At 42.4% G+C, this 27,958-nt stretch overlaps 2 long non-coding RNA genes across 2 annotated transcripts; both read right to left on the bottom strand.

Annotated features, from left to right (window-relative positions):
- Positions 1-9,912: 9,912 nt before the first annotated feature.
- On the bottom strand, positions 9,913-12,002 carry LOC311366579. The gene is made up of 3 exons (XR_014639578.1): positions 11,970-12,002; positions 10,829-11,432; positions 9,913-10,052 (listed from the first exon to the last, which is right to left on the bottom strand). It is a non-coding gene; the product is annotated as an uncharacterized lncRNA (long non-coding RNA).
- Positions 12,003-14,600: 2,598 nt separating this feature from the next.
- Positions 14,601-24,541, bottom strand: LOC311366578. The gene is made up of 4 exons (XR_014639577.1): positions 24,472-24,541; positions 22,438-22,542; positions 15,835-15,964; positions 14,601-14,794 (listed from the first exon to the last, which is right to left on the bottom strand). It is a non-coding gene; the product is annotated as an uncharacterized lncRNA (long non-coding RNA).
- Positions 24,542-27,958: the final 3,417 nt, after the last annotated feature.

Genomic DNA, 27,958 nt, shown 5'->3' with positions numbered 1-27,958 from the left:
ATGGATCTTTTATAAGATAATGTAATACATCATGACACACACACACCTTCGCGTTTTGGAACCTTTATTCATGTGTGTGCATGTCTGTGTCTTTGTCTGTGTGTGGCCGTATTAGCGTTAGCTCCGTGTTGTTAGCGTTAGCTCCGTGTTAGCATTAGCTCCGTGTTGTTAGCGTTAGCGTTAGCTCCGTGTTAGCATTAGCTCCGTGTTAGCAGGGCTTAGCAAACACCGCTCTCTACCTTCTACAGTAAACACAAGCACGTGTAGGGGGTGGAGGGGGCAGAGGAGGTGGTGGTGGCGAGTTTTTTTTTTTTTTTTAACGATAGTGACATATGCCTCCCAGAACTGTGGGGGAGCTCCGGAGAGGGGAAAAAAGAGAAACCAATGGAGGAGCGAGCTATTTCCGGCCGACTTGCATAGTTATGCTTTAAGGAATCTGGATGCGACACTACAATGACGGGAGGAGTACGGTTTCAAAGTCCAGAAAGACAAGTGTGAGTTTTTCAGACCATCTGTTGAGTACTTGGGACATGTCATTGACTGCACAGGTCTCCACAAGGCACCATCGAAGGTGAAGGCTATTGTGGAGGCTCCATCTTCCAAAAATGTGAGTCAGCTGAGGTCTTTCCTTGGCCTGCTGACATACTATGCAAAATTTGTGCCTAACCTCGCCAACAAACTAAAGCCACTACATGAACTGCTTAACAAAACAATAACATGTAAAAGGACAGACAAATATGAGACAGCTTTCAAAGACGCTTAGACAGCTCTTGTCAAATCTGAGGCTCTCGCCCACTTTGACCCCAAACTGGCACTTCAGCTGGCTTGTGATGCCTCACCTTATGGGGTGGGTGCAGTCGTGTCTCACATCATGCCATCGGGAGAAGAGAGACCAATTGCCATTGCATCAAGGACGCTGAGCAAAATTACACACAGATAAGCACTGTCTATAGTGTTTAGAGTTAAGAAATTCCATCAGTATCTGTTTGGCAGGAAATTCACGCTACTGATGGACCATCGACCTCTAACCTCCATCTTTGGTCCTCACACTGGCATCCCATCGCTGGCAGTCAGCCGCATGCAGCGATGGGCTCTGCTGTTATCTGCCCACCAGTATGAGATCAAGTATAGGAAGTCAGACCAACATCACAATGCTGACGGGCTCTCAAGACTCCCTACTTCAAGGACATGACGGCTGCTCCAGTCACCTCAGCTCATGTAAAGAAACACACATGCACCGACCCAGTCTTGTCCGAGGTTATGGATATCATCACTCGGGGAGACGAGGAGAGATGACGCACAGCTTTAAGCCTTACCTGGATGCTTATTGTGGGGCTACCGCGTCATCATTCCACCACCCCTAAGAGAGAAAGTGCTTGCTGAGCTGCATACTGGACACTGTGGTGTGGTGCAGATGAAAGAAATTGCACACAGCTATTTCTGGTGGCCAGGCTTGGATGCTGCTATAGAGGAGAAAGCAAGGTCCTGCTCTGACTGCCAGAAATTGAGAAACCTCCCACAGCTGGTGCCATTACATCCGTGGGACTGGCCTGAAGAACCATGGCAAAGAGTCCACATAGACTTTGCTGGACCACTAGAGAGCCACGTGTTCTTAGTGGTAGTCGACACACATAGCAAATAGCCAGAAGTTGCTGTGATGAAGAGCACCTCTTCAGAGAAAACCATCGAAGAGCTAAGGGCTATCTTCAGCCGTTTTGGTCTACCACAACAACTTGTCAGTGATAACGGCCAACAGCTAGTGTCTGAAGAGTTCAAGACATTCATGGAAGAGAACGGAATTCAGCACATCAAGTCTGCGCCTTTTCACCCAGCCACAAATGGGCTCGCTGAAAGATTTGTACAAACTATGAAGCAAGCTCTCAAGTCCTCTCAAAGCACACAGTCCCTCAACCGACACCTCAGTGCATTTTTGTTATCATATAGAAAAACACCTCATGCTACAACAAAGGTGTCTCCTGCTTCGTCTATGCTCAGGAGACAGCTCTGCACTCGACTTGATTTTTTGAGACCACAGAAGACTAAAGAAGTTCTTCACCTTCAACAGAGAACTCAAATGGAGAGACGAGCGATATAACAATCGATGTGCCTGGCATTGATTTGGTTTCAGTCCCATGGTGGTGGACAGCTCCTGTTCAAAGCTTCTTAAGCTGGATCTTAAGCCAGGAACACACCGGCCCGACTGTCGGGCATCGGGGAGAGTCGGGATACTTCGGGTACGTCTGTTTGGTGCGTTCATCTGCGTCGGAGAAGCGCGGAAGCTGTCGGGTCTTGTCGGGTCTGATTCGACATGCTCAATTGGGGAGTGTCAGGCGTCGGGAGAGTAGACTCGTCGGGTCCTCTGATTGGCTGTGTGCTAGCTATGGCGATTCTGATTGGCGGTGCCCTAGCGGATCAGTGCAGTGTGTGGGAGGGACGGAAGTGACCATAATCAAACGGCGGTCTTTCCCTCCTGCATGTCTTTAGGCAAATGAGCCTGAGAGCAGGAGGGTGACAGGTGATGGACACACATGGTGTTTCTCACCACCTTTTTTATGTGTAAATACTTTCCAAATTCCGTTTTACTGAAAGTCATGTAATCCAATGTTGCTGCCACCTGGTCAAAATATGCAAATTAGATGAGCAGATTTACTCCCATCACAAACTTTACGTCATTATGAACATTTTTTTCATTTACACCATAGATTTTTCTCTCACCACTTACAAACTACAGCCTTGTGAAATCTTGAAATCCAAAATTAATATTTTCCTAAAAAAAACTCTGGCACCTAGAGAGTTAAGAGCGTTCTCTAGTCCTTCAGAACAACTGAATCTGGGAAACATGGCCAATGTTGTTAAGTGGCCAGGATCTACACAGGATTAAAAAAATAATTGATAGAATGGATAATAAATTTATTGATGGAGGGTGTCCAGATCTAGTTTCCAATGGTGTGTACAAATGGGTACCAACACGCTAGATCACTTTCAAAATACATACCGTTCAGCTCACAAGGACAATCTACCTCTGCTTCGTCATCAACGCTTTGTTCCTCCTCACTCTCGTCATCATCGTCATCTATGAAATCTGAACAATGGGAAAGTACGGTAGTTTAGTTTGGTTATAAAATAAATTATAAATGTTACATCATACATCACCGTCCCAAAAATCTGCACATTTAATGTATTCAATTATGTATTGACCATGGAAAATAAGCTTGAGTTTTTACAAATCATTTGACAATAATTTTAGGTAAGTAATTATTAGTAACCCAAGACTGATAAGACACTTATCTATATGGAAAACGGTAATTATAGCCTAACCCCCAAAACTGAGTGTAGCCATGTCATGACTCCAACCACGTTTACTTCTGTCTCCAGAGCACACCAAGAGTGTGTCAGAAACAGAGAACATGATGTTTTGGTGATTTTTTTCTTGATTTAAGTTTTAATAGTGTTTATTGTTGATATTTCCTACGTTGCTGCCTTGTGTCATGTTCTGCTTGTTTGTTTGAGCGCTAAGCGCTGGGAAAGCAGCGCTGAGAGCGCTGTCAGAGCTAGAAACGCGTCTGGTGGACACAGCCCCTAACTGTACATTTAGAACTATGGAGTCTGTGAGAGGGATGACGTCACCGGGCGATGGTAGCCTAGGGAATAGGTAGCCAGGGAGACGGGAGTTGTGTAGGGAAGTTACAGATGTTAGGTAAATAAACATTCATGTTATACTTATAGTCAGACTCAAGTTATTTAATAACACTCGCATTGGTCAATTTCTATGCAGGCCTACGGCTGATAGACTGAATGGATTTTTTGGGGGGGTTCTTTTTGCTATTCATATTGTGTAGATCATACTACAGGACCATACACGCCATATAAACATGTTAATAATAATTACCAATCTTCTTAATGGTAGATCATAGCTTTGAGAAACGGTTATCATGTAAATCTTCTGTCAGGCCTTCGCCTGCTAAATTTGCTGTACGGTTGTTTTCTGTGTTATTGTTAAGCGTCCTTAGGTGTCTTGAAAGGCACTATATAATCAAAATTATTATTATTGAATGTGTTGAAATGTGATGGCTGTGGGTGACAAAACGAGACAACCCTTGGGCCCCAAAGTAACACCAGTGGCTCAGAGGGGCTGAAAGCAGAGGGGGGCACACCTGGGATGCCAGGTTTGCCAGGCCCATGACCCCAATGAAGCTTCTCTCTGTAAAATATTACCCATTGAGATTTCTTTAAATACAAACTCCAAACATCTTGAAGCCTACGTTTTACATTAAGCACATAAGTTACATACCTTCAATTTCATCAAGGGATTTTCCTTTCAGCTCCTCGATCTTTCCTTTTTCTAGTGCAAGCAGCAACTTTGAAATTTTTCCACTCTGTACGGTGGGCTCTGAGAGCCTGTAGAATTGTCGATGCACTGTTATATTATGCCCCATAAAATCAGCGAGTTGATCCAGTTCATTGTTCTTTAAGTTAAGGATCTGAGCTGTTGTTGCTATGTCTTTGCGTAGCTGAGTGGATCTCAGGTACTGTGGCTTCTTGGCCCCACACTCTTCTGCAAACCGTCTGAGGCTCTGATGTCCTCTGTAAAAACTCTGAGAATTTGGTACAGCAAACAAGTACTGATTATTCTCTGGGATGCCACATTCTTTTCGCTTCCCGATCATAATGTTGAGTGCGTTGATCATCTCCGGCGTCAACAGTACTGCCACCTTTCTGCCTCTTTTCCCCTTAAGCTCAACACGCTCGAAATGGCTACACAGTCTCTTTTCAAAGTCCGACAGTCCCAGCTGATCCATGGTGTTTCTTTCCTTGTCTCTTTCCAGGAAATTACTCAATTTTATTTTTGAGACCTCTCCAACTCGTCTTCTATTGAAGAGTACAATCTTTGTCAAAATAGTTTTGGCAAGGCTGGAATAATTTTGCACACTTGCCTCCACCTTCAGCGCAGCAGCTGCTGATTGAGCAATTTTATCAAGATGCTTGTTCAGCTTCATCACGTCATCAGTGAGAGGTAGTTTCACTGGTTTATTATATTTCAAGTCACTTATTGTGGTTAATGCACAATGGGAGACATACTCGGACCATTTCGCACTGTAGAGCTTTTGAAAAGCTGCAGATGATTTTATCAAATTGTCATCTCCGGCCATAAGAGCATGACAGTGTACAATGTCACTCACTTTGAGGAGTGAATGTCCAAGTTTGAGTGCAAGGCTTGGTGTTTTATAAGAGTTATCATTCTTATTGAAACCTGCCGTTTCCTTGACTGCATCAATGACTTTAATGAAGTTTCCTGGTTTAACGGCATCCTCCAAGGTAAGGACAGATGACGTTTTGCGGAGGGTTTGTAAAAATCTTCCAAGCTGCCGAATTTTTTGTCGGATATAATCATGTTTGGAAAGATCATGCCCATGTTTGCTGAAAAGGGCATCAGCATATCGCAGGAGGCAAAAGTCATTACGGATAACACTTGCAATGTCATCATCGTGCATATGGCTAAGCATTTTCAGCACCCCATCATTAAGCATGCTTGAAGCTGTTGACTGGATTGAAGATGCCAGGCCAAGAACCCTTCTCCTGCCTTGATGTTCCAGGTTCTCTGGTTTGGAGGAGCACCTCTTCATGTGTCTCCATAGTTCTGGTCTTAGAAACATTCCCTTACAATGGATACAATATTCATATTTGTTAGCTTCAGCCTTCTTAGATCTGCGCTTAACTTTAAGTTGACCACCTCCTTTTTTCAGCACATCTCTGTTGTACTCGAAGTTTCCCCTGTTGCGAAGATTCTCTAGGATTTTCTTCCTAGTTCTTGAACCTGTTGGGAGACTGAGGGCATGTGCTATGTCTGAATTCTCTTTTATGTGAGTTTTGAAATGTCGTGCTATTTTGAAATGAAAATTCTTGCAAATGAAGCAGAAATTTTGTCCCGCTCTTACGCCACTGGTTGAAGGTACTGTGTTGGTGGAAGGCTGTCTAGTGTCATCTGTGACATAACAGTTTGTAGAGGTATCCATTGTTGATTCTTCAGCTTGGAATGTTGAATTCGCCTCTTCCTCTTCCGTGTCACTCTCTGAACCCGGCACATATTCTGGATCACAAGCATCATCCACTTCACTGAAGTCACTTTCAATCTGATTAAAACACAAGGAAAGGAAAAGAAAACATAAGAAGACATACATAACACATGCAATAAGCATTACATGACAACCAACAAGCAACTGGACCTCATATACATCTCATTGTGCTTTTATTTTTATTTATAAAATTGATTTATCTAACAGCCCTAACACAAACACACACAAGTCTCTGTGCTAAAGTATTGGTTCTCACTGCTGTCCTCATATTTCAAACAATGGCCACAAACATGGGCATACACACAAAACACACAAGAGGAATCGAACCACACCAAATCTTAAGTCATACACAGAAGCAGAAAGTGAGCATTGTTTCAGGTTATGTTCCAGAGTTTGAATCTAAACCGACTAGTGTACTGACAAACCTCTTCAGGGAGCACTGTGGAAGAGACGACACGTGTGTGGTCTGTCGGCAGAGGGATGACTGGAGAGTGGTCTGCAGAGGGAGAGGCGACTGGAGAGTGGTCTGCAGGGGGAGAGGCGACTGGGGAGTGGCCTGTAGACGGGGAGACAACTGGTGTGCGGAGGACAGGTTTCTTCACTGTAGCTGGAGCCTCGACTGTGTGGCCTGTAGATGGAGAGGCGACTGGTGTGCAGAGGACAGGTTTCTCCACTGTAGCTGGAGCCGTAGGCTGATGGAGATGCAAAAAGGGAGAACCAGAGGAGAATGTGAGAGGGAGACACACATCAAAAATTATCTGACACACACACAAAGGGCTTTGAAATATGAGGACAGCAGTGAGAACCAATACTTTTGCACAAACAGTGGCCTCAAACATAGGCATACACACAAAACACACAAGAGGAATCGAACCACCAAGCTGCCCTGTGGAGTTTATACAAACAATGTCCGTTATACTGCAGCCACTGCCAAACGAGTTATTAGGATGATCACTGAACGCATCTCCACCACACAACAGTCCCTGGCTTACCCATTAGTGCAATTGCCTCTGAGGAGCGACTTTCCCGTGCTCTCGCACAGGGAATTACGTTTGCATTACGCATGCAACGCAACACGTACGCATTTGACGTAGAGTTTAGAGCGCGCTGGTAAACAGAAGAGAAGAAGAAAATGTTAGAGACGACCCAGCTAGATGTCTGAAGCTCAAAACCCAAACAAACGGCCCAGGAAAGCTTCAGACACCTCTGGAGCTCGTCCTGCTGGTCCTCCACAAACACAGAGACGTTCAGAAGAAGGAAAAATGTCTAAAAAGGAGAGTGACAAACGCCGAAATCAAACAAGAATAACGAAGCCCGGTTGGTTACAGTGCATACATTATAGGCTAACGTTAGCATGTTCGAATAGGGATGCACATTTTAAAAAAAATTTCTGACCGATAACTGACGCTCCTTAACAGTTTATTAACCTTTAACCGATAAGATTACAACGCTCCCAGCCGGGGACAATCACTTTGTTTTTGTTTTTTTGTGCGCCGTGTAACACACGTGCCTGCAACAGCTGATCAGCGCAATGTCAATATTGTGCTCCGTCTCAGCTGATCGAGTTCATATGAAGGTTAGATCGTCCAGTGTTTTGAACTGCACAAAGTGCAGCCAAACACCAGGCTGAAGAGAGAGGAAGAGGAGAGGCTCCTCTGTGGAGCTGCTGCAGAGCTGCCTGTTGTTACAGCTGCACATCTATGTCTGTGTAGGCTACATTTGTTGTCTGATCTTCCTTCACAGGGATTGCACAACACCATAAGTTAATGTAAGTCCTCCTGTGTAACTTAGTATAGTAAATGCCAAAGCTGAACGAACAAAACTTTTTTCTCTTCCTACTTCACCAGTTACCTGCACTTACCGTTCAGAGCGTATTGCTGACGTCATTGAACGGCGCAGGCTGACTGTTGCAGTACTCGAAAAAAAAAACATGGCAGGTGGCTCATAATGAGCAAAATTCCACAGAGCAGCTTTAAGTCATACACAGAAGCAGAAAGTGAGCATTATTTCAGGTTATGTTCCAGAGTTTGAATCTAAACCGACTAGTGTACTGACAAACCTCTTCAGGGAGCACTGTGGAAGAGACGACACGTGTGTGGTCTGTAGGCAGAGGGATGACTGGAGAGTGGTCTGCAGAGGGAGAGGCGACTGGAGAGTGGTCTGCAGGGGGAGAGGCGACTGGGGAGTGGCCTGTAGACGGGGAGACAACTGGTGTGCGGAGGACAGGTTTCTTCACTGTAGCTGGAGCCTCGACTGTGTGGCCTGTAGATGGAGAGGCGACTGGTGTGCAGAGGACAGGTTTCTCCACTGTAGCTGGAGCCGTAGGCTGATGGAGATGCAAAAAGGGAGAACCAGAGGAGAATGTGAGAGGGAGACACACATCAAAAATTATCTGACACACACACACACACACACAAGTCTTTGTGCTAAAGTATTGGTTCTCCCTGCTGTCCTCATATTTCAAACAATGGCCACAAACATGGGCATACACACAAAACACACAAGAGGAATCGAACCACAGCAAATCTTAAGTCATACACAGAAGCAGAAAGTGAGCATTGTTTCAGGTTATGTTCCAGAGTTTGAATCTAAACCGACTAGTGTACTGACAAACCTCTTCAGGGAGCACTGTGGAAGAGACGACACGTGTGTGGTCTGTAGGCAGAGGGATGACTGGAGAGTGGTCTGCAGAGGGAGAGGCGACTGGGGAGTGGCCTGTAGACGGAGAGGCGACTGGTGTGCGGAGGACGGGTTTCTCCACTGTAGCTGGAGCCGTAGGCTGATGGAGAGGAAAAAAGGGAGAACCAGAGGAGAATGAAAGAGAGAGACTGACAGAGAGACATCAAAAATTATCTGACACGTACTACTACTACTTATACTAATATTAATTTAAAAAAAAACTATTGCTAATTGCTATCCATTATTACTATTATTGTCATTATTACATAGGCTACAACTACAATCCTAATAAAGCATACTAATTCAGCACCAAACAGACTGATATTTCAAAATGTAGCTACATTCAAATTTAGTTCCTTTTGTCAACTGAAGTTTCAAATACACTCATTTCTATCAATATTTATCTCTAATATCTCCTCCAAAGCTGCCTGTCATAGATTAAATTCACCAAGATGGCGATCATTTTACATCCATTAAAATAACATTAGCCAAATCCTTGTGTGGTGATCAAATAGATTATAAACTTTAGCCGAAAATACGACCAACAACTGATAAATTTACCACTGCCTTTCAACAGAGGTGAATGCATATGCAGACAAAGGTGTTAACAAGACATTTAATAGATGGTAAGGGCCGCTGGAAAATGACTTTCATCTCCAGACCACAGTCCACATCTAGACTCTAGCTAAATGGACTGGAGGCTAGCATCTCTCCTCCTACCTCTTGAGTAGCAGCAGCAGCTGTGCTGAGCATGGAGGTATAGTGCTTGATTATGCCACAAAGTTTTACATCTAGTGCTGGGCTGTTAACACCATTAACGGCGTTAACAGACATTGGCCGCGTTTCCCAGATTTGTTAAGAAGCTCTTAGCGCGAAATATAAAATAGAGATAAAAAATAAAATAAGAACAATAAATAACCAAAATATGAGGAATAACATGTGCTCTGCACATCAGGCACACAAATAAAATTAATCATCATGACTATCATTTATCATAATTTTTACGCACACATCCATGTCCCCTATCTGCATGAACATCAAAAACAACCGTTCTTAAATCAACCCCTAGTGTCGCTGTTGCGTCGTGAAGCACTTCCTGTGTTTGAAACTATACTGACTAATGTGTTGACAAACCTCTTCAGAAAGCACTGTGGAAGAGACGACACGAGTGTGGCCTGTAGGCAGAGAGATGACTGGGGAGTGGTCTGCAGAGAGAGAGGCGACTGGGAAGTGGCCTGTAGACGAAGAGGCGACTGGTGTGCAGAGGACAGGTTTCTCCACTGTAGCTGGAGCCGTAGGCTGATGGAGAGGAAAAAAGGGGCAACCAGAGGAGAATGTGAGAGGGAGACATGACACAGTGGAACATCTGCAGCTAAAATACTTATTTGATGATACGAGACAATATAACTGAATATAATTTAACACATAACTAATTATTTTGCAAATGGTAGATGAGCTAATTGACAAATGAATTTCCCCTTGGGGATCAATAAAGTAATTCCTATTCCTATATCTACATAATGCCAAGTCGGTGCTGATGGTGCATTACGTTTTTGGTGTAGTGGACTGCTCAGGTTTTTCAATTTTCAAAGTTTATACAATTTCAAATTTACTTTGTTCGACATTTTAGAATAAAATAGAGGTATAAGCGTCTGGGAGAGTCCCTATTTAACATATATGCCACTATATTTGAACTAACACTTTTAAACCTCCTTTTGGAAAAGCATTTCAATATATATCTGTGTATGGGTGCATGGCGTCTGTCCGACTACTTATTTCTCCAACTTCCCATTTCTCCGACCACATTGCTTTATTTTTGCGTCCATTATTCCGACCTCCCATTCTCCGACTTAAGTAGCCCTAACCCAAACCCCAACCCTAAATCTAACCTTAACACTGTAGAATAACTTGGATTAATGGGTAGTCGGAGAAATGAGTCGTCGGCCTTTTGGGCGGTCGGAGTGACGTATGCTCCCCTCTGTCCATGCCAGTTCTTAGTGCTCATGTAGGTGAAGGTGGCATGAAAATCTTATGGATACTACTTCCAGTAAAGGGTTACCAAAATAACTACTTACTGAAGTCTTTTGTCTTTGGACTTTGGAGTAAAAGCAGTATGTGTGCCATACAGTGGTGCAAACTGTTAAAACAACAAAATACTCATTAGTGTCAATGTTGTAATGCTTTACAAAATTGTTTGTTTTTTTTTTACTTAAAAGGGACTTGGAGCAGGACTTGTGAAAAATTAAACATGCAATTTAAGTTTTTTTTAATGCTATTCGGTGATGAAGCGTTCAAAACCAAAAAGAAGGAGCCCACCCACGTATCTCTCCATTGCCTTGAACAGGCTGTGTGCTGCATAATGTACTGCAATTCTGGATCCGAATTTCCCATGCAGTTCTGCAGACGTGACGTCAGACTCTTTTAAAAAATCCTGGAGGAAACACTGAAGGTGCCACCATTTTCTGTTTTGGTCTGACGCATGGACGCGTCGACATATTTACATCGTATTTACAACACTGGGATGCGTTTGTCCCAGCCCTAAATGCAAAATGTAAGAATTTTTATACAAACCTTCACATCTTAGCCCCCACCACATCAGTGAGGAAAATGGCCCATGACAAACCGAGCATTTTTCCATTGAGCCGAACTTCTCTTTTACTACCAGATGTGTCTTGCATTCTAAAAGGAAACACACATTGACATTTACTGTGTGAATACAGATTTTAATTTTTTACTTAGATAACTTCCTCTAGAGGCCTGTCACCTAGCCTTGCAATTTTACCTCAAATCTACCTCAAAACATTAGTCTGGAAAGAAGCACATAACGAGCAGCTTAGATCTGACACAAACTCAGTCGAATCAGCATATCACCAGGTTTACCAAAAAAAAAGGCTATTTTCCCCACATTTATGCACTATTACGTTTCCTCTGGTATGTTAGTGTTGTCACCTTTTAGTTCAATTTGAATGTTATTAATCGATATCCCAGGGGGATAACAGGCCTGTCCTGAGGCAGCACCGCTGCATTAAGCATCATGAAAAACAGTAGTAGTAAGTAGGGCGGCTTCCTCAGCTAGTCAGGTGAGTGCCCAGCTGGGCTACATTGGTCCTTCCATTGGAAGAAATAAAATACAAATAAAATTGCCTGCCTTGCCTTATAATAAAGTTTTGCCTGGTATATCCTTCCTTTATTATATTTTACATCAAGATTTCTTACCATTATTGCCAATGCCCGGCCTCTTGGCTTGCTGCTGTGATCCAACCATTTTTCCCATGTGGAGAAATAAAACAAAGCCACAATTAAACAAACAATGGTATCAGAGCCATAACCGGAATATCATGGGTATCCTGTGACATCAAAGTACTTTCAGGTCTAATGCTACTGTGGCAAACTGGCCCAAACACCATGAATAACCACACAAAACATGCAAGGGTTATGAAACCATACCAAGTCAGTCATGTACAGAGGCAGAAAGTGAGCATCATTTTGTGGCTATCCACAAATATTCTAAATTCGAATATAAAAAAAAAGGGGGTTTGAATGTGAAAATTAATATTCGAATGTGGAAAAAAAAAACATCAGCGGCTGCTTTGCGAGTGGGCGCACTGACCCGTCATAGGAGTTGCATTTGCACAGCTACACTCACTGCTTTAAGTGAAACTGAGACACGATAAAAAACTGTAGCAGATGGCAGAGAGAAACACGAATTGGCAGAAAGTTCAGAGCCCAACTCGGCAGCAGAGAGAATGGTTTGGAAATACGTCAGACCTGACGGCAAAAAAGGGGTAGATTGATATGGGGGTAATTGATTTGAATGGTTCAAATATTCGCTATTTTATTAGAGCGAATATTCAAACGTCATTTCAAGCAATTTTGACAGCCCTAACACCAACAAACATACTGACAAACCTCTTCAGGGAGCACTGTGGAAGAGATGACTGGTGTGTGGCCTGGAGATGGAGAGACAACTGGTGTGTGGAGGACAGGTTTCTCAACTGTAGTTGGAGCACTAGGCTGATGGAGAGGCAAAAGAGGAGAAACAGAGGAGAATGAAAGAGGGAGACATGGGAGAGTCATTTTTATGTAGAACATCTGCTGCTGAAATACTGAATTTGACATTGAGGATACATATTAAACTTCTGCCCTGCATTTCGATTATATCCAGCCCGCAAGAAAACATTACATCCCTATCAGAGAGAGGAAACAAAGAGGATAGAGCGAGGAGACGGAGAGGGGACAGAAAGGACAGAGAGGAAACAGAGAAAGATCGTATGCAATGCTGAGGTCTTGTTAACACCTGCCAATGTAATAATGTCCACAAACATAATAAACCATAAATGTAATATAAATCTGCAGCTTTTAATATAATAATTCCACAAACGTAATACATTTTCCACAAACGTAATAGCTGCTGACTACTACAAAAATGACACGCAATTTCCCACAAATGTAATAACTATTACGTTTGCAGAGATTTATTGCGTTTGTGGGGAAGTGAAAATCTTCAACTTTCGATTGTAATAACTTCCCACAAATGTAATAACGCAATGAATAATGTTGTTGTGGTTGTTGTTTTTTTGCCTATACACCTACTAGAGGCAATTATAAGCAATTAGAACACGACTCTCTTGAATACTCAATCCTGATTGGTCAATCACCAATATTCTGCGGTGTTAATTTCTCGATAGACCACCGCTGAGCGGACGATAGACACCGCTGAGCGGACCGTTGCTAGGGACTCCATAGCAACGGTCAACTCTGCATGTCCGGTCACGGCCACTGTTTTGCTGAGCCTCCTCCCGTTCGTGCATTTGAAGCCTTTGATAATCAAATCAGTGGATCGATGGATTACCATACACGTTACGATGTATTTTGTGTAGTCATATCTGTCATAAACAAGAGGTTAAGGGGTGCGGGGTGCGTTTGTGTTGCGGAGTCGCGGTGCGAAAATGAAACACAAGGTAAATATCCTGCATACTTTCTCTTTTCTGTGCTGCACTGATCAGAGCGGCGTCCCTAGCAACGGTCTAATTTTACATGAATAAAATCTCTTTTTATTATTATTTTTGTGTTATTATTGAATGATTTAGTTGTAGGCCGTGTTCTAAGCGGGATAATGTATGTTCCATACAACCTGTCGGGGTTTATTTCTCCATAACAACCTCCGAACTATACATTATCCTTTACTTAACCAAGATTTCTTAATAGGGATTTTTATTAGAAATCCAAGTGCACAAAATACAGATGAGGAATGTGAAAAGCAAAACAAAACAGTGTCGAACTCACTTTAACTGTTTAGGACCACAGACAAACCCAACTGAGGTTGTATAGTAAAACCAGTTAATTGCTTGCTTGTTATAACACAACACCTAGTTTAAATAGACAAGAACAAAAAGGGAGTGGGGGGATGGGGGGTGATTACCAGTGTCCTGACCCGACACCCTGAAGTGATTGCTGCCACCTAAGATCCTATATAGTCAACAAACAAACAACAACAACCACAACGACATTATTCATTGCGTTATTACATTTGTGGGAAGTTATTACAATCGAAAGATTTTCACTTCCCCACAAATGCAATAAATCTCTGCAAACGTAATAGTTATTACATTTGTGGGAAATCGCATGTCATTTTTGTAGTAGTCAGCGGCTATTACGTTTGTGGAAAATGTATTACGTTCATGGGATTATTACATTTAAAGCTGCAGATTTTTATTACATTTATGATTTATTACGTTTGTGGACATTATTACATTGGCAGGTGTTACAGGTCTTCTTCTCACATACATTATTTAAAAAATATATGTTAAATTCATCAAATGTACTCTACCTTGGCAATTTGTTGCCTTTGGAAAAAACGCCATGGAAGGTTTTCTCCTCCATAGTCATAGGTTATTTCTTGCTCTTCCTCAATGTCCTCAATGGCAAACAAACAGAGAGCGGGTTTACCATCCACCTCTATTTGTTTCATTTTTGCATTCGGCGCTTCAGCATCATTTATGAGTCTGCCAAGTGTTCCATCTTCATTTGATGCATCAATGCTGCAAGGGTTACAAGAATCAATTATTAAAAAGGTAAACAACAATGTAAAGTGAAATCTGAGATTTGATTGGAAAAAGTGGTGGGCGACATGGCAAAAAAAAATCACAATCACAGTTTCTAAAAATATAGCTCTAAAAGAAAATAAAAATATAACAGCATTTAGGCCAAAGAACCTCTTTGAACAGATTCAGACAATGAAGATCTAGTTAATGAAGAGCTCCTCTGGCTTCTCAGACAGAGGCTGCAAGAGCTGATCTCACCCCAGGCTGGGTCACTCCTCACTCAACTAAACTCTAAACTCCTAATTTGACGAAGCTTTGCAGGTGGACGGGGCTTAAAGCCTGCAGCGGATACACACAGCTTCCACAGCTGAGAGAACTGCTTGATTTTGTCATGATTTTAAAACCTAATTCCTAAAACACAAAATTTTCAAACATTCAAATTTGGCAGGGTAGTTACTACCACATCAACGTTTCCTCTACATTCATTTAGCAGTGGCAGCCCGCCATTCCTGAATCCTAGCCGCCGCTCCTTCAAATTACTCATTCTTTTTTTCTTTTTTTTTTTTAAATTGTTGCAAATACACCACCACCACATGTATCCACCTGCACAGCAGAGTCCTGCACTGGGTCGGGTACTCGCGAGTAGGGTAAACTACAGATAACTATCTTGCTCAGTATCTACTCTTTGCACCTCGTCTGCACCTCAATGACGGACCACAGCGTCTTTTTCCGCAGCATCATTTAACTCAGGTGACAGAATAACAGCAGTCTCAGTACAGATCAGTGGTCGCTGCTGCCGGTGTGTTTTTAAAGTTAGCGGGTTTGATTCTCGCGCCGAACGTTGCGCTCGAGTGCTAGTGGAAAAGCAAAAAACCATCAATCTGAGAACACATATCTATTCTAACTTTACACAGACTTAAACAAAATTGTGGTGCAGACGCTAGAACATGATTTGCAAGAATTTCAATTCCAAGAATTTTTTTGCGTGTGGTTTGGCTTTAGGTCAAGAATAACATCCTGCAATTCAGACTACTCACCAATGATCTGCTCCCTTATGTTTGAAGAAATATGTATACTCATTCGGTGCTACATTATTCTTCAGAACTCCCCTGTACTCCAGGATGAAAGAGCCTTTTGGAATTGGCTCAGATGCAAACACACCTCGTCCTATCAAAAAATGAATAACAGTTAATGGAAACAAGTGTAATAAAAAAGTAGTTGCAAGAAGAAAAGTTGAAATTATGATTTAAAAAATGTCAATCATGAGGAAAACATGAAACCCATCAGATCTGCTAACTCACTCATCAAATGTTGAGATTTCAACATTAGTGGACAGATTTGCAATATTTACCATTTGTACTCCTGGAAAATCTCATCTTTTGTCAAAGCAATATTTAAAATCATGCAAAAGTTTGATGTGACATACTATATTTTACTGTATGACCTTGTATGTGCTACTCTGTCCTTATAAACCATTACTGGGCCACACACAAACACACACAAGTCTTTGCACTAAAGTATTGGTTCTCACTGTTGTCCTCATATGCCAAACACTGGCCTTACACACCATGACTATGCAAACACAAAACACACACACACCATACTGAATCTGAGTCATATACAGAAGCAATAAGTTAACATTGTTTCAGGTCATTTTAAAGCACTTCCTGTGTTTGAATCTACACTGACAGTGTACTGACAAACCTCTTTGACTTAGACTTTGGGAGACATGGCTGTTGTGTGCAAAACCTGACCACAACTGACCAAACACTGACCAACTGATTGAAGACGGACCAAAACGGACCAAAAACTACCAAAAACTGATCAAAACTCACCTGAAAATTGACTCAAACCAACTAACAGATTAAACACTGACCAAAATTGATTACAACAAACAAACAAAAACATTGAATTATTCTTTTTTTAAATGTTAAATGCTCATTGTCCAGAATTGATGTTATAAAAAAAGTGAAATTATTAGATGAAGACTTGAAATTATGGTTGAAGAACAATGTCAATCATGAGGAAAAAAGATGAAATGAATCAGATCTGCTAACTCACTCATCAAATACTATCTCAACATTACAGGAGAGATTCACAATATTTACTGTTTGTCCTCAGTGAGAAAAGGTATAACTTGATGAAAACCTTGTGAAATGTGATCCTATAACTGCTTTTGTCATAAACTAGGCCCAATATTTAAATTCATGCAAAAGTTTGATGTGACATACTATATTTTACTGTATGACCTTGTATGTGCTACTCTGTCCTTATAAACCATTACTGGGCCACACACAAACACACACAAGTCTTTGCACTAAAGTATTGGTTCTCACTGTTGTCCTCATATGCCAAACACTGGCCTTACACACCATGATTATGCAAACACAAAACACACACACACCATACTGAATCTGAGTCATATACAGAAGCAATAAGTTAACATTGTTTCAGGTCATTTTAAAGCACTTCCTGTGTTTGAATCTACACTGACAGTGTACTGACAAACCTCTTTGACTTAGACTTTGGGAGACATGGCTGTTGTGTGCAAAACCTGACCACAACTGACCAAACACTGACCAAATGATTGAAGACGGACCAAAACGGACCAAAAACTACCAAAAACTGATCAAAACTCACCTGAAAATTGACTCAAACCAACTAACAGATTAAACACTGACCAAAATTGATTACAACAAACAAACAAAAACATTGAATTATTCTTTTTTTAAATGTTAAATGCTCATTGTCCAGAATTGATGTTATAAAAAAAGTGAAATTATTAGATGAAGACTTGAAATTATGGTTGAAGAACAATGTCAATCATGAGGAAAAAAGATGAAATTAATCAGATCTGCTAACTCACTCATCAAATACTATCTCAACATTACAGGAGATTCACAATATTTACTGTTTGTCCTCAGTGAGAAAAGGTATAACTTGATGAAAACCTTGTGAAATGTGATCCTATAACTGCTTTTGTCATAAACTAGGCCCAATATTTAAATTCATGCAAAAGTTTGATGTGACATACTATATTTTACTGTATGACCTTGTATGTGCTACTCTGTCCTTATAAACCATTACTGGGCCACACACAAACACACACAAGTCTTTGCACTAAAGTATTGGTTCTCACTGTTGTCCTCATATGCCAAACACTGGCCTTACACACCATGATTATGCAAACACAAAACACACACACACCATACTGAATTATAGTCATATACAGAAGCAATAAGTTAACATTGTTTCAGGTCATTTTAAAGCACTTCCTGTGTTTGAATCTACACTGACAGTGTACTGACAAACCTCTTTGCCTTAGACTTTGGGAGACATGGCTGTTGTGTGCAAAACCTGACCACAACTGACCAAACACTGACCAACTGATTGAAGACAGACCAAAACGGACCAAAAACTACCAAAAACTGATCAAAACTCACCTGAAAATTGACTCAAACCAACTAACAGATTAAACACTGACCAAAATTGATTACAACAAACAAACAAAAACATTGAATTATTCTTTTTTTAAATGTTAAATGCTCATTGTCCAGAATTGATGTTATAAAAAAAGTGAAATTATTAGATGAAGACTTGAAATTATGGTTGAAGAACAATGTCAATCATGAGGAAAAAAGATGAAATTAATCAGATCTGCTAACTCACTCATCAAATACTATCTCAACATTACAGGAGATTCACAATATTTACTGTTTGTCCTCAGTGAGAAAAGGTATAACTTGATGAAAACCTTGTGAAATGTGATCCTATAACTGCTTTTGTCATAAACTAGGCCCAATATTTAAATTCATGCAAAAGTTTGATGTGACATACTATATTTTACTGTATGACCTTGTATGTGCTACTCTGTCCTTATAAACCATTACTGGGCCACACACAAACACACACAAGTCTTTGCACTAAAGTATTGGTTCTCACTGTTGTCCTCATATGCCAAACACTGGCCTTACACACCATGATTATGCAAACACAAAACACACACACACCATACTGAATCTGAGTCATATACAGAAGCAATAAGTTAACATTGTTTCAGGTCATTTTAAAGCACTTCCTGTGTTTGAATCTACACTGACAGTGTACTGACAAACCTCTTTGACTTAGACTTTGGGAGACATGGCTGTTGTGTGCAAAACCTGACCACAACTGACCAAACACTGACCAACTGATTGAAGACGGACCAAAACGGACCAAAAACTACCAAAAACTGATCAAAACTCACCTGAAAATTGACTCAAACCAACTAACAGATTAAACACTGACCAAAATTGATTACAACAAACAAACAAAAACATTGAATTATTCTTTTTTTAAATGTTAAATGCTCATTGTCCAGAATTGATGTTATAAAAAAAGTGAAATTATTAGATGAAGACTTGAAATTATGGTTGAAGAACAATGTCAATCATGAGGAAAAAAGATGAAATGAATCAGATCTGCTAACTCACTCATCAAATACTATCTCAACATTACAGGAGAGATTCACAATATTTACTGTTTGTCCTCAGTGAGAAAAGGTATAACTTGATGAAAACCTTGTGAAATGTGATCCTATAACTGCTTTTGTCATAAACTAGGCCCAATATTTAAATTCATGCAAAAGTTTGATGTGACATACTATATTTTACTGTATGACCTTGTATGTGCTACTCTGTCCTTATAAACCATTACTGGGCCACACACAAACACACACAAGTCTTTGCACTAAAGTATTGGTTCTCACTGTTGTCCTCATATGCCAAACACTGGCCTTACACACCATGATTATGCAAACACAAAACACACACACACCATACTGAATCTGAGTCATATACAGAAGCAATAAGTTAACATTGTTTCAGGTCATTTTAAAGCACTTCCTGTGTTTGAATCTACACTGACAGTGTACTGACAAACCTCTTTGACTTAGACTTTGGGAGACATGGCTGTTGTGTGCAAAACCTGACCACAACTGACCAAACACTGACCAAATGATTGAAGACGGACCAAAACGGACCAAAAACTACCAAAAACTGATCAAAACTCACCTGAAAATTGACTCAAACCAACTAACAGATTAAACACTGACCAAAATTGATTACAACAAACAAACAAAAACATTGAATTATTCTTTTTTTAAATGTTAGGCTAAATGCTCATTGTCCAGAATTGATGTTATAAAAAAAGTGAAATTATTAGATGAAGACTTGAAATTATGGTTGAAGAACAATGTCAATCATTAGGAAAAAAGATGAAATTAATCAGATCTGCTAACTCACTCATCAAATACTATCTCAACATTACAGGAGAGATTCACAATATTTACTGTTTGTCCTCAGTGAGAAAAGGTATAACTTGATGAAAACCTTGTGAAATGTGATCCTATAACTGCTTTTGTCATAAACTAGGCCCAATATTTAAATTCATGCAAAAGTTTGATGTGACATACTATATTTTACTGTATGACCTTGTATGTGCTACTCTGTCCTTATAAACCATTACTGGGCCACACACAAACACACACAAGTATTTGCACTAAAGTATTGGTTCTCACTGTTGTCCTCATATGCCAAACACTGGCCTTACACACCATGATTATGCAAACACAAAACACACACACACCATACTAGAGTTGTCACGATACCAAAATGAGTAACCACGGTACTATACCAGACAAAGTATCACGGTTCCGGGTAATATCACGATACTGCAACCTTTTTTTATTATTATTTTTATGAACTGCAATGTATTTTTACAAGTTATAAATACTTATTAATTACTTATGTTGTTTGGTGCATGATAAACATAATACTGGTGAAGTAGGAATTAGACTGAAACAAATATTTATAAATAAGCAATAAAAAACAAATAAATGAAGTTAGAATTTATATGGTTGAAAATAAATAACCATTCAGTCTCTTGCACATTAACTTATGTTTAACAAATATAAATAATCAACTTAGGATAAAAACAAATCCACTGTCTAAAAATCTATTTGACAATAATGCTTCTTCATAATAAACCAGAGGACAAAATACAATGAACAGGAACTGATTCCCTGTGAAAACTATATTTTTATGCATTTTCTAGGTGATTTATACTTGGACATCCTTTAACGCTTTATTCCTCAGCCTGTACACGGAGCATATAGCCTGATATTAGCCAATGAGAAAATAAACAGAGCTAAATTAATTAAGTGCCACTGACGACGCCGCAGCAGACAAGTCGCTCGCGCCCGGTGCTTCTGCCGTGGTGAGTGTGTTGTCTCATGTTTGACTGTAAGCCATGCGCGCGTCTAGGCGAGACCGAACTTTAGCTCGTTGTTTGTTTTGAAGCAAATTTCTATGGAAGCGGAGCTGTCTCAGCTGTCTTCATAGAGTCCGTTCTTGGTTCTTGCCGGCATGAACACACGAACAGCCAATCAGATAACAGACGGGCGGACCCAGCGTGCGGAAACAGCCTATCATATCCCCGGACATCACCAGTAACAGGGAAACAGCCAATCATTCAGCAGCTGTGTAGTTAGGTTGCAGTGGGTGCATGTGGGTTTTGTTTACAAGGGAGTGCGTGCAGTGAGAAGCCGGGAGGAGAGGAGAGGAGAGGCGGCCGCTATGTAGCGGAAACTGGCACCGGTAGTAGTAATCCACGGTAGTACCGTCATGTAGAATTTCTAGTAAAGTAGGAACCGTTATGGACTGCGCTGTCTCTCTCTGTCCCTCGGCTCTCTGGACTGTTGTTTTGGGCTCTAATAAGGGCGCATGGACGGTCCAACCCGGGCTTTTTTTTTAAAATGGGTTCGGACAGAGAATTAATGCTCATCATAAATGTAAACACACTAACGTCAGCGCGTCACGTGCAGCACCACGCCGCCCCAACAAACACTACCACGGCAAAGAAAACAAACTAACAAAAAAATAAAAACTACCGCCGCTACGTCTTCTTGTTTCTTTACTGCTCTATGGTCGGGTCAATATCAACACCTATGGCTGTGTGGGTTAAATGGTGGATAATGGCCGTCCGCCGGTCCCACCCCCCCCTCAGAAAAAAAGCGGATTTGCATGATTTACGAGGGCCGCATTTTCATGTCTAAAAATGCGGATTTTCGGAAAAATCACATGCCTGAACACCACAATTTGTCCGAAGCTGTTTAACGACGGTTAAAGTGAAACTGAAGGTAAATATCCTGCATAGTTTGTTTCTCTTTTCTGTGCTCCCGTGATCAGAGCGCCGCTCCTACGCTACCACACAGAGTTGTTTTAGAGGGAAATACAGAGACTGTTGCTGAAAACCTGCCCCTGAAGGCAACGTGCATCAGCGGTTTTACATGTATTTCCCTCTAAAACAACTCTGTGTGGTAGCGTTGTGTTATTATCTCATAGCGTGGTGAATGTGCAGGTCACAACTTGTCCACCAGAGCGTTGTGGAGTTGTTGGATTGTATATTTGATGAGGGAAACCAAGGAATCCTACTAGCCTCCGTAGCGTAGCTCTGAGCAGCTCAAGGCTCTGCTCCGCCGTTCTAAAAAATAGCTTATACCGACAATTAAAGGTAACGAACCTACTGCTATGACTATAGCGATTATGGCAATGGGCCAATTTGCCAAAATGTTGAACTATCCCTTTAAAGCAAAAACTTACCTTTGGTGGGGCCAATGTATTTGCAGACACATGCTGCTTTGTCCTCCTTCAATCTCACGTGGTGTTTTGCATCATGCATGGGATTCAGTCTGCTGCCTCGCCTCACTGCAAAATATCATGTCAATTCAGTCCTTACAAATTAGGGGTGTGATCGGGTACACGTGTACACGTGTAACCGGTTAGTAAATCATAACCGTTTAGGAAAAATCAGTAAACGAAAACCGAAAAAAAAAAAAATATATCAAAATCAAAATTAACATGTACTATTTATTTAATGATTAATAAAGCTACAAATGTTCCACTTTGACAACGTTAATGCGCTAAGAAATGCACGTGATAAATGTTGGGTAATTGACCACCGTGCATTACGTCATGTAACACGTAAGTTTCACTCCCCCCCCCCTTTCCGCCATGTTGGAAGGTACGCCCCTCCGAGTGCAGCTGAGCTTTGCGTTATTGTTGACACGGTAGCTGCTAGCAGAGGAGGTTGTTGAAATTCTGTACTGTTTTAACAATGCCTGGAAATAACTGCTGCGTTAAAAACTGCTTCAATGTGGGTTACAGTTTGTCAGGTTCCCTAAATGGACAACGCAGTTGTCCCACACTACAAGATTTTTTAATCTTATGTGATTTTTGAGTCGGATGTACACCACACACATAAAGAGAATCTCAGCCCATTTCTTGCTCTCCGATCGTAAATACAAATACATGAGATTCGAACACAAGACGGAACACCACACACGGACAATCTTGTCCGCTAATCGCCCGCTGCAGGGCCGTGGAGGTGGAACTAGAGCGACTCGTCAACAGAGAAGATGGATCAGCGTCTTTTGACGGCAGTGGTTTCCGCGGTGCTTATGCTTACATAATATCAGAGAAGATCCGCGTCAGTTCGGCCGCGGCGCAATTAATGAATAAAGATCATAAACTGAATGGCTGTGCAAGTGTTGTGAGACACGGCTGCGAACCGGCAACTTAAAACAAAGTAGTGCCGGTTTGGTTCTGTGCCGCTGCCGTATCCAGTGGAATAGCAATAGCTACATTGACTATAATGGTTTCTAATGTCTTCTTGTGTTCTCTGCATTTTCACTAGGACCCTTTTCCTTCGCCTTATTCTTCTCCATTTATTTCTATCTCGTAATGTCTCCTGCGTCTCTATGTTGCGTATTTCCTCATGTCTCTATGCCGCTCTGACAACGTTGCCCCTGGCAACCGATAGCCGTGGATGCCATCATGGCGGACGGGCTCAAACCCCTCCCCTCCCCTTCCCAAAAATCACGTGACTCCTCATTCTCAATAGCGCGACTGCGGTCCACTTAAACAACAACAAAAAAAAAAAAAACGGTTAACCGTGTACACGAAAAAAAAGGGGTTGTGTAACCGTTTACAATTTTTTGTAACCGTTCACACCCCTATTACAAATACACAGCATTATTTGAACTCATTTTTAGCAAAGGTATTATGCCAGGCACCGACGCAGCTTAAGCTAGATGATGCTGAAGTTAGCATCCAGCTTCCATCAGGAAGTTCAACAAAATCTGTCTAGAGTCTCAGTTGAACCCTGAAATCTGAGTATCTGGTTCCAGGGAAGCTGATCTGAATTAGTCTGAATTATTAACCCTGAGTATGTTAAGCACCCGCAAAAAAGCCATCATCTATGGAGCTCAGATACTCAGATACAGTGATTCACCATGGCAATGGGGGAATTTAAAAATAGGAGCCTCCATTTCAGTAGACATACATTAATGCATGTTTATGCTGACTGTGCACATTTAATTATTTTGTGGAATGTGACTGAGGCCACAGATACATTACAGCTATGAGCAACCATGTAATTCGTGAATGGGCTTGAAATAATCGGGGTACCCTAAGCTTTCTAACCGTGTATAGCATGGATATAAATATATTAAAAAAAGAACGTTAGCTAACAACCAGCGTGAACACATTATTAAACTAAAGCTTATTTAAGTCGGTCGGGGCTGCCAGTCAAATATGTATAACGTTACGGCAGAATGTAAAATATGAAAGTCTTACTTTTAAACATTCATTTTCCTCCGCTCCGCTTCGTATTATTGCCGTCCCGGGCGTCCCCACTGCTTCTGGCTGGTCTAGGCCCACTGCAAGCCCGCGGCGGAAATTCCCGCCTGGCACATCCGGTTCACGAAAATGGCGGGTCATTGTGTATGTTTTCCCGCAAAAATGTATAACTTGCAATGTCTCTTGCAGCCTCTGGTGTCGCTGTCGAACACAGACGTAATACACAAGCCCTGGTTTCACAAACCCATCCTGCTTTATGAGACCAATATGTGCGAACGTCAGAGAGGCAGGGAGTGGGCTATTTCAGTAGAACAACTATATTAACTGATGACACAAGACATTATGTAATCACACATATATTGATAATAACTTATATTATTATAGCTCAATAATTATAACATAATAAAGTTTTATGTTTATGAGCCCATCAAAATTGGTTCCATATCCCGATTGGTCTTGTAATGCTGGTGAGTAAACCTAAAAATTGGTCTTTTAAACCATGTATGCCAACACACACACACACACACACACACACACACACACACACACACACACACACAATCTAATCATCCAGCTTGCAAGGTCAGAGTATAAAACAAGAGCCTGTCGCATGGAGCCGTGTCCAGCGGACCACTTCTCTGGGGTCCCTGGGGGGCCCGGGGGGGCGGGCGGGCCGGTAACTAGGTCACATGGTCACAATGACCCGTTTGTCCCAACTAAGAGGAGAGGAGAGGGTGCGAGAGTGCCGGCCAAGTGGCAGATATGAAAACGCATAAAAAAAGGACAAGTGCACCTCGGGGAGTATCCCGGACGCACGCGGCAGATGCCGGTCGGGGGTAATACGGTTATGATCCCGGGCCCTGACCTCGGCGCCGGAAGCGCGGGCGACAAGCCCCCCTGGAAGTGGAATCTGATCGGGATTCATTAGGAGCGAGACATGAGGTCATCGGAAAGGAAAGACCCCCCCCCCCCTCTCCTCTTCTCCTCCTCTATCCTCTCCTCCATCCCTCCTCATCTCCCCCTCTCCTCTCCTCCTCCTCTCCTCCCCCCTCCTCTCTCCTTCATCCCTAGTCCTCTCCTCTCCTCCTTCCCTCTTCTCTCTCCTCCCCTCCTCTCCTCTCCTTCCATCCTCCCCTCCACTTCTCTCCTCACCTCTCCTCCCCTCTTCTCCTCCTTCCCTCCCCTCCTCTCTCCTCTCCTCCATCCCTCCTCCTGCTCTTCTCCTCCTCTCCTCCTCTCTTCCCCTCCTCTCTCCTCTCCTTCCCTCCACCTCTCTCCTCTCCTCTCCTCCACCCCCATCAGCTCTAGAAGGGACTAGAACAGACTGCCTAATCTTTCAATTCAAATTAGCCCCTGAATATGGACCCTTGGGTGTCACTCGACAGAGCACACAGGATATTATTCCCGGTGTGGGAAGTCTGGGCTCGTGCTCTGGTGAGGCCTGGCGGACACGCAAGCCAGCGCTAATCTATCCAAGAGCTAATCTATCCCAGAGCTGATCTATCCCAACATCTCTCTTATCTCCACCGGCTGGCGCAGAGAGAGAGAGGCACTTCACCTGCAACCGCAGAAGCTCTGCGCTCGGTCTGCTGCTGATTAGGATGCACACACACACACACACACACATTTCCTTACAAAAATGAAACACACACGCACAAAGGCATGCACACACAGGCACACAAAACCCAGGCACGCAGGCACATGCGCGCGCACACAAACACACACACACACACACACACACACTTGCCAAACAACCCATTAACTTTAACATTCTTAAAAAATGCCATTGTGCTGGGCTGTCCCCTTTACGTGAACACACACACACACACACACACACACACACACACACACACACACACACACACACACACACGCGCACACACACATAATTGAAAACATGACAAGCAAGACCTGGCCCTTATTTCCAACCTGTTCCCTTTAAAGTCCACCCCAGAATGCAGTCTGTTAAAAGCTAAGCTACCCCTCTGCACAATGAAACCACCGACGAGGAATCAATGGAGCCGCCATTAAATGTGCCCTTAACTTCCAGTCGTCACTCTGAGGAGGCATACGTGCATGTGTGGCCCTTCCCTCCGCCCATTGTCATGGTAAAGAGGCACTGAAGTCACCCTCCCCGACACACACACACACACACACACACACACGTCTGTGAGAGCACATTAGCAAACCAAAGAGCAGGATGCATTGACTTTCCCTCTCTCACCTGCTGGGCTGGGGTCTGTGGGAGTCACGGCCTGGATACTGAGGCCATTAACGTTCACATCCCCCCCTCTTTATACACTCCACTGGAGGGGGGGGGGGGGGGGGGGGGAGAGAGAGAGAGAGGAGGAGAGGAGAGGAGGGGAGGAGGAGAGAGGAGAGAGGAGAGAGGAGAGAGGAGAGAGGAGAGGAGGAGAGGAGGAGAGGAGAGAGAAGGGGAGGATGAGAGGAGGGAAGGAGGAGGGAGGGAGAGGAGGAGAGAGGAGAGGAGGGGAGGAGAGAGGAGGAGGAGAGGAGAGAATAAAAGAGAATAGGGGGTTGAAAACGCAGAAGCAGAGGGATGAAGGGGAGATACTGGGTTGAGTTAAGGTGAGGTGAAGGAGAAGTGAGAACATAGTGGGGAGGAGAATCCAGAGGGAAGGAGAAAAGTCGCTTCCCAATATCATTTATTTAGTCATTTTCATTTTCATTCAATCTCCTTAATTCATTTGTGTGTATCATCATCACAGATTTGAAATTAGAAGCCTCTAACCCTCTAGCCAGTCGGCTGTTTCGAGTGATTCATTCTGCGAATTAAATCACAGCCCACTTTGAATAATTTCAATTAGGCTTATTGAAATGTCACAACATTGCACATCAGCATAACCAAATAAACCGCAGGGAAGAGAAGCAACTTCTTCAATCATCCGCCCCTCGCTCTGTTTTAATAACGCAGCTTGACACCCCAACACCAGACCCACTCTGTCTCCCCTCTATCTCCCCATCACGGATCAACAGGCCATTTGAAGCAATATCGTCTGAGTAAATATTACATGGGGCAGACCCCTCCCATGCCATGTGTGTATGACTGGGACTCAGGCTCTCCCCCCAGCAGATAAGAGAGCCACTGAGCCTCCGTAATGACTTTAATGAAAACCAGTCACTACACAGAGACTGACTTAAGCCTTTATCCATGAAGATACTTATTAAGATAGGTGCGGCTTATCGCACTGCCGCATGGACAAATCACTGGATGGGCGTGCGTGTGTGCGCGTGTGTGTGCGTGTGTGTGTGTGTGTGTGTGTGTGTGTGTGTGTGTGTGTGTGTGTGTGTGTGTGTGTGTGTCTGTGTGAGACAAAGGGAGGGGGCAATGTGTTCGATGTCTGTATTGTTTTTTCTGTATGCTTTTAAATGCTTGGGTGAATTTGAATGTGTGTGTGTGTGTGTGTGTGTGTGTGTCTACGTAGCGGTGTGTGTGTGTGTGTGTATGTGTGTGTCATGTCAG

The sequence above is a fragment of the Micromesistius poutassou genome (assembly GCF_964030765.1).
Source record: "Micromesistius poutassou genome assembly, chromosome: 21".
Classification (NCBI taxonomy): Eukaryota; Metazoa; Chordata; class Actinopteri; order Gadiformes; family Gadidae; genus Micromesistius; species Micromesistius poutassou.
This window is presented reverse-complemented; position numbering and strand designations above follow the sequence as displayed.